Source organism: Salvelinus sp. IW2-2015, linkage group LG1 (assembly GCF_002910315.2).
Source record: "Salvelinus sp. IW2-2015 linkage group LG1, ASM291031v2, whole genome shotgun sequence".
Lineage (NCBI taxonomy): Eukaryota > Metazoa > Chordata > Actinopteri > Salmoniformes > Salmonidae > Salvelinus > Salvelinus sp. IW2-2015.
Genome location: NC_036838.1, coordinates 29,902,527 through 29,910,762, shown reverse-complemented (window position 1 = coordinate 29,910,762; position 8,236 = coordinate 29,902,527). Strand labels below are relative to the sequence as shown.

Below are 8,236 nucleotides of genomic sequence, written 5' to 3'. Positions count from 1 at the left end.
TTTCCGTTGGCCTGCCCAATGCTCTTAAATACAAGTAAAACTAAATGCATGCTCTTCACCGATCGCTGCCTGCACCGAGCCCGCCCGTCCAACATTCACTTACTCGGGCGGCTCTGACTTAGAATATGTGGACAACTACAAATACCCCTAGGTGTCTGATTAGACTGTAAACTCTCCTTCCAGACTCACATCAAACATCTCCAATCCAAAGTTAAATCTAGAATTGGCTTCCTATTCCGCAACAAAGCATCCTTCACTCATGCTGCCAAACATACCCTGTAAAACTGACCATTCCAACCAATCCTCGACTTCGGTGATGTCATTTACAAATATAGCCTCCAATACCCCCTTCAATAATTGGAGCAGGTCATCACAGTGCCATCTTTTTTCTCACCAAAGCCCCATATACTACCCCCACCACTGCGACCTGTACGCTCTCGTTGGCTGGCCCTCGCTTCATACTCGTCGCCAAAACCCACTGGCTCCAGGTCATCTACAAGACCCTGCTAGGTAAAGTCCCCCCTTATCTCAGCTCGCTGGTCACCATAGCAGCACCCACCTGTGCACACGCTCCAGGCAAGTATATCTCTCTCTGGTCACCCCCCAAAATCAATTCTTCCTTTGGCCCGCTCTCCTTCCAGTTCTTCTGCTGCCAATGACTGGAACGAACTACAAAAATCTCTGAAACTGGAAACACTTATCTCCCTCACTAGCTTTAAAGCACCAGCTGTCAGAGCAGACTCACAGATTACTGCAACTGTACATTAGCCCATCTATAATTTAGCCCAAAACAACTACCCTTTCCCTACTGTATTTATTTATTTATTTATTTTGCCCCCATTATCTATCTCTACTTTGCACATTCTTCCACTGCAAATCAACCATTCCATGTTTTACTTGCTATATTGTATTTTTACTTCGCCACCATGGCCCTTTTTTGCCTTCACCTCCCTTATCTCCTCACTTGCTCACATTGTATATAGACTTATTTTTCTACTGTATTATTGACTGTATTTTTTTACTCCATGTAACTCTGTGTTGTATGTTGCGAACTGCTTTGCTTATTCCTGCCAGTCGCAATTGTAAATGAGAACTTGTTCTTCAACTTTCCTACCTGGTCAAATAAAGGTGAAATTAAAAATAAAAAATAAATTAGAGGAGTATCTACACAATTAACATACTATTTTACCCATTGGTCAAAATATGTGTTTTTGATTGGACACCCTAATGACATGTATTCATGTAATAGTCCACTCCATTACACTCAAAAGTGATTTAAACTTCAACCAGTGAATGCTAGCAGTTTTTTTTAACTGACTTTTCTCATTTGGTAAAAAGTCTGTCCTCCCTGACCCAGAAAAYCGATAAGTGGTCGAAGAGAGTCTCAATTTGTTAGTAGGCAAATGGAACACGGTCCTCCCCTCCTTGATATCCTCCTTTTGGCGAGGATGCACAAGAGAATCCTACCAGTTCTCTGAAGAGTTTGAAATCTGCCGCACCACATTTGAATCAGCTGTTGTTTTCTCGAAGGAGAAACGTTTAAAAACAATATGCTACTTATCCTTTTATGTATACAATGTCTTGCACAACTAGCTAGATTCGTTTTTATCACCTTATACATTTCTTTTGGGATTCCATTTGCTTGATGACGTGCGATTGAAGAAGTCTCATTTCATACAAGCACATTTTCGTCCACTTTCGCTCTCCTCGCCGTCACTCCTTGATTACCTTTGACCTTTTTCAAACGCTCATAGAGGACTGTGGAGAATGGATGTGGGAGTTGAGCGAATCCAATAGCCCTTATGCAGATTCCATGATCGAACGTTTTAAACACACTTCCTATCGGTTTGGAAATTTCCGGTCAGTCTAGTTATCGACGAAATAACGTTACTACCACTATGTCGCAGTTATTTACTAGGTGTCTTCAGGACTTGCCTCAAATTAATATTAATGATGTACATCGAATTGTTAAATCAGCCTCCGAGACTCCAGCTAGCAAGAATGAAAAGGGGTTCAAGATGTATATAGGAAGCTACATAGACAACTATGAAGGTGAGTACCAAGTCAGTGACAGATATAACGTTAGCTAGCTACAATCATTAGTTAGCTAATTTAACTATTAATTAACTAGCTAGCTAGTTACTTCGTAAAAGGATGTAACGTTGACAGAATCTACCTGAGAATGTGTGTATTTTTGTTAGCTTGGTTAAGTTATGCTTGCTAGCTATATTTGCTTGCTAAAAATAATTGTTATTGTTAGGGTTTATGCACTATAGCCTGCTAGCATATTGTTTTGTTACACACACACAAACAATACAGATGTGTGTAAGGACTGACCAACACAGGCCATAAAAGCTGTGGTCAATCTGGAGAGGGGAGGGGTGCATCTCTCTAGGCCAACCAGGAGGTTAGATTACTGGACAGTACCATATTAGGAACTGTTTCAGTGTAGAATCGACAGACACAAGACGGAGCTAATCTACCCAGCAACCAGATGTGGACAAAGGAAAGCGCCAAGGGGCTTGGACGAGTCTGAGGGCCAGCAAAGGCGGGGCAAAGTCTAAACCGCGCCCAGCCTCTACTGTGATAGGCCAACAGATGCGTTGGAACTACGTCATCACGGTATAAGAACAGCTGTTTACGTACTTCCTGCCAGTTCCCTGTTTACCCTGCGCGGTGATACAGCGAACCCGTATATACGAAAATTGCATTTGCCATTCATTGTTTGCGGTAATTANAGAGAATCCTACCAGTTCTCTGAAGAGTTTGAAATCTGCCGCACCACATTTGAATCAGCTGTTGTTTTCTCGAAGGAGAAACGTTTAAAAACGATATGCTACTTATCCTTTTATGTATACAATGTCTTGCACAACTAGCTAGATTCGTTTTTATCACCTTGTACATTTCTTTTGTGATTCCATTTGCTTGATGACGTGCGATTGAAGAAGTCTCATTTCATACAAGCACATTTTCGTCCACTTTCGCTCTCCTCGCCGTCACTCCTTGATTACCTTTGACCTTTTTCAAAAGCCCATAGAGGACTGTGGAGAATGGATGTGGGAGTTGAGCGAATCCAATAGCACATTCCATGATCGAACGTTCAAAACACACTTCCTATCGGTTTGGACATTTCCGGTCAGTCTAGTTATCGATGAAATAACGTTACTACCACTATGTCGCAGTTTTTTTACTAGGTGTCTTCAGGACTTGCCTCAAATGAATATTAATGATGTACAAGTGGATCACAGAAATCACGGCGGAGTACATTAAGCAGGTGATTGAGGCTGAGCCTTACCCTCATACCACCCTGGTGCTTTTCCGCGGTCTGCGGGAGCTAGGGGACACCTCGCTGGGCAGGGAAATCCGACGCTACCTTGCCTCCAAGTCCCGGTGGGGGTTCCTGCAGGAACCCGACCAATGCTGGGAGCTGATGGACATGCTTTGGGCAGGCTGGGAGATGGAGAGGGAAGTGTTTAGGGGAATGGAACATTTGAGTTGGATGCGCCGAATCAATATGTGGAGCTTTTGGATGCAGACGGTATTGGGGGACAGACACTGACAGACACTGGCAGGTCTACTAGAAAGACATCACTACTGTATGAATGGCCTACTAGGGAGACTTCACCACAGACTGTACTGCCACATCTACCAAATTGCCACTGCAGAGACTATTGAGGGATTTCGAGTTTCTAGAGGTGTATAGGTACATTAGGAAGGTAGGTTTGAGTGTTTTATATGTAGAGAGAGAAAGTGATGATTGCAATCCATGTTTATGGCTCTGAGTAGTGGGTAGTAGTGTCTACTGAAAAATCTTAAAATCAATGAATTGATTATTCAAACAAACAAACGTTATTGGCTTAGACCTTTGTACAAGCTAACTTGCCGATCACATGGCAGAAGTCATAGCGCAGTTGAGGTTGGTCATAGTGCCAATAGACTCCAGGTAGAAGTGCCACGTCAGAGCACCTCCCCATTTGTTTGGTACCTTCTTTACCGCCACCACCCTGAACAGCTCGTGGGGTGGCACCAGCACATTGAGGCCTGAAGAGGAGCGGCAGTTTCACGGATGTGAGCGGGGCAGCAGGTGCCCGTGGCACGTCCGGATGGTCAGGTCAATGTTGGAGCTGTACCGCCGCATGGATGCCAGAACAAAGTGCCCGGTGCGCACCTGATCCCCAAACCCCCCTCGCAAGTTGTCCCCGCGCCCACTGTCAGCATACACCAGCAGGCAGCCCTTCCCATCCTGCTCCGACTCTGCCTCTGCCTCCTCCCGCCCTATCAGGAGCAAGAAGTAGAGGGACTTGAACAGGAAGTACTGGCGGTAAACATTTGCGTTGGGGCCCAGAGATCTTGCTTCCACGTCGAAGATCAAAGGGAAGGTGCGGTTGTATGTGTTTGTGTAGAGGGTCAGCGCTGTGACATGGAGGTCGGTGAGGTTCGCCACCGTCACATTGCAGCGTTCAGCTTGTGACCAGGCGGTGGAGAAAGAAGGGCTGGCCTGGCGTTCCCTGGTCAGAAGGTTGCCCGTGGTGATATTCCCCATCAGCTCCTCCTTGCACGTCGGGTAGCTGTCGTCCACCGAGTTCGGTTCCATGTTCAACTGCTCCTCGTCACACGCGCACAGGCACTGCCGAGGACAGCTATTCAGCATTACAATTATTCTGGCACTACTGAGAACAGCCATAAAGCATTACAATCATTATGGCACNGCGGTGATACAGCGAACCCGTATATACGAAAATTGCATTTGCCATTCATTGTTTGCGGTAATTAAACATAATTAAAGAAAGTTAGCAGACCTTGCTTTTTATTTATCCTGACACCGGATGTGTTACACGCAGCGTTCACATTATTCATGTCTTCTACACAGTATCTAACAAAGATACATTGACAGGGGAGATCACCGTGAGGGCTGCCTGTCACAGGTCCATGAGGAAGAGTGAAAAGCCGCACAGCATGAGAGTAGGGAAAGGTTATAGATAGCTACTAGGGACCTTGTTAAACATCTCCTGTGAGACACTGTCATCATGGTCAAAATGTGTTGAGACAGTGTCAACGTTTAATCTTATCAGTAGATAGATTTTAATGATGGGTCCCAATCCCAATTTAGAATTGCCCACTTAACAGGGTATTTGGTAAAGATCTGTTGATGCAGTGTTTGGTAACTGTGTTACTGAGACGATGTATTCCTGTATAGTTAAATGAGCCCCTAGTTAAGAAGACTAGACACTACTATGTTTATTGTTATTTATGGGCCGCATCATTCTTGTTTCTCACTTCAGTCACTTATCTTCACAGATGGTGTTTAAGCACTCCGTACCAGTGATAGTGGTCCAAAGCCACTGCTCCTGTGTTGCAAGAAGTGCTCTGTGCAATCTGGTGGCCCTTCTTTACCAGACAGCGCAGTACTCTCAACTAAACATTCCTGCTGCACCACCAGTTCACAGCTGCACAGACACAGAACAGCGTTGGCACAAGCCAAGAACACTTGTGAGTATCAATATCAATAAAAAAATGCACCTGAAAAGTATTCAGCCTATGTAACAGTAAATCCTTGTTAATTAGGGTGTGAAACCAGGTCTGGTTGATGGGATAGAGTTCAGTAAACCTAATAACTCGTGTGCTGATGGAATAAGGTAAATTGGAGGTTCCTAGAATGGGAACATTTTAGACATTTTCTTGTGATTGTTTTTGTATCCAGATGATAAGCCTTAACAGTGGTGTCTTTACGATGTAATGAGTCTTTACGATGTAATGACAAATGTTTGGGACAAAGACTGGGGGGAAATATATAATCTATAAATCTGTATATTTTGTGCTGTTTCTGGAAAAGTTACATGAGTCTTTATCATAGTATCTCCAACCTGATGTTAAGGTTTTAAAATGTTTTGCAGAAGTTCTCTCTACAAAGCACTCAATGGATACATGCCTGACATGGACCTACTCCGCGTCTCAGAAACGTATGCCAACTTTTCTCCACTTACTGCCCCTCTTGTGACAACAATGGAAATCTCAGCTGACGTGCCCCTGGTTGAGTCCGCCTTTGGGCCAGTGCAAGCCGGCAGTGTTCTGTCCTATCAGCTTCCACAGCCAAAGACCCGTAAAATTGTGAAGATTGCCGATGCCCCTTCTCCACCAATACTTCCATTAGATGGCTACAGGCTTCCTAGTGTGCAGGGGGACACGTCTGGCACTGCAGGATTTGAGTCCCTGGCGGCGTGTGTTACTGATGGTAGGCTTTGTTACTTTGGTCCCAGCTCTCTGCAGGTCATTCACTAGGTCCCCCCGTGTGGTTCTGGGATNAATTTGTTGATTGACCCTCCTATATCTGTCTGTTTCCTTGGTTAGATCCCTGTGTCAGCATTAATGTCGTTGTGTTCCTGTCCAGACGCTGTTCTGTCCTGTCCATTGTCCAAGGTTAATTAAATGTTCACTCCCTGTACCTGCTTCTCATCTCCAGCGTCGTGCTTACAGCTCGGACATTTTCCTTTGTAACTGGTGTTTCTCTACAGCCAAGGTGTTGTAACGGGTTTGTAGCTGGGCTCTGTTTCTAGTCATTGTGTTAAAATGGGCCTGTAACTGATCTCTGTCTTTGTTCAAGGCATTGAAAGAAGTCTCCAGCTGGTCTCTCTCCTTAGTCAGGTTTTTGTAACTAGTTCTTCCTTCTCTGAAGTATGGTTGGCYGTTAGAAGAGAAAGAGTTCTGGACAGTTGATTGTAGTCATCGTCATCTKTGATGGAACAGAGAACAAATGTATMATTTTATGTTTCTTTACACACACACTGACGCTAACACACACATGAACATACACACTCACACCCTACCACCTGTGATTGTTGAATACACAGTGTACAGAAAGACGTATGACTGGTCAGAAAGAGAAGACACAGCAGTCCCAGATAAACTGAGGCCAGTCTGTAAGGCTGACAGTTCTGAGTCCCAAGTTTCAGTCCTGCAGGTGTAGAGAAACAAATATAACATACACCTGACTTGGTCCTACTGTATCTAAGTCTTTCCAGCTGAACAGTTTCTCCCTCATAAACCAATGCTGTTCTGATACCAAAAGGAACTAACACTGGTCTTCAACCACACACAGACAGACAGTAACAGCAATTCTGTCCTCCTCTACTACCATTTCCATGAAATAATTTGGTTCCAATTCAAAAGGAATTTGTTTTGTGTGAAATGTGTCATTACTACATAGAAAGACAACGTATGATGATTTTGAACATGATTCTGATTGATTTATTGATATATAAAACATTGCAGCGTTTCATACATACTTATAACAGGTGTTAATATTATACATGCCTTTAGTATTAGCAGTGTGTTAGTGTTAGTAATATGTCTCCTCCATGTCCCCTCCATATGTAGTACATCTTTCATTTGAGTGCACATATATTTCCATTTATATCCAACAGCAATGTGTTGACGTCTGTGTTGATAAATGCCYCTATGTCCCCATCGCTGTTTTTTATCATGTCTGATGTACTTATGTTGTCTCTTTTGTATATAATGTTTCCAAGATTAGACTACAGATGAAAAGTAGTTATATCTGGTGTGACGCATCATTTCTCAGTTCCAAATAGACTTATGGTTTTGCAGGTTCGGTGAGAGCCAGAATCTTGCTTGGTTTGTAGGTGACAAATACTTATTTTCCCACCATAATTTGCAAATAAATTCATAAAAATCCTACAATGTGATTTTCTGGAGAATTATTTTTCTCATTTTGTCTGTCAGTTGATGTACCTATATGAAAACTACAGGCCTCTTCTCATCTTTTTTAAGTGGAGAACTTGCACAATTGGTGGCTGACTAAATACTTTTTTTCCACTGTATTTTACTTGATTCTTTCCCCCACCCCTGTTACTCATTGGCCTAATTAAAAGCCAATACAAGCTCCACACAAACTGACTATTCACTACAACACAAATGATTGATACATGTCGTAGATAAACAAAATTATTATTTTGGCTGCTAGCAAATAAAACACATGCACATTTACACTGGCTTGGCCCATGCTCTGGACCGGGGATCAGAGACGGCACAGTCAATTGGCAGCGCACTTGTTCTTCATCCCTCAGTCGGAAGGAGGAGGTTTCAGTCTCTTTCCCAAACACACCCGGTCTCTTGAATTTGCCATTCCACGCGAGAGACAGTAGGAACAACACCTCTTTTTGGTATTGTCGCCCCCCATTTTTTCCCTCAAAGTCCCTTTAGACGAAAATGTGTACTA

The 8,236-nt window shown here is 43.5% G+C and overlaps 1 protein-coding gene and 1 pseudogene across 5 annotated transcripts in view; one reads left to right on the top strand and one right to left on the bottom strand.

Moving 5' to 3' along the window:
- Window positions 1-8,236, top strand: part of LOC111964465 (SLAM family member 5) — a 141,575-nt gene that overhangs the window by 31,530 nt on the left and 101,809 nt on the right. The gene's annotated exons all lie outside the window — the stretch shown is intronic.
- LOC139028788 (ecto-ADP-ribosyltransferase 4-like) lies at window positions 3,732-4,651 on the bottom strand (annotated as a pseudogene).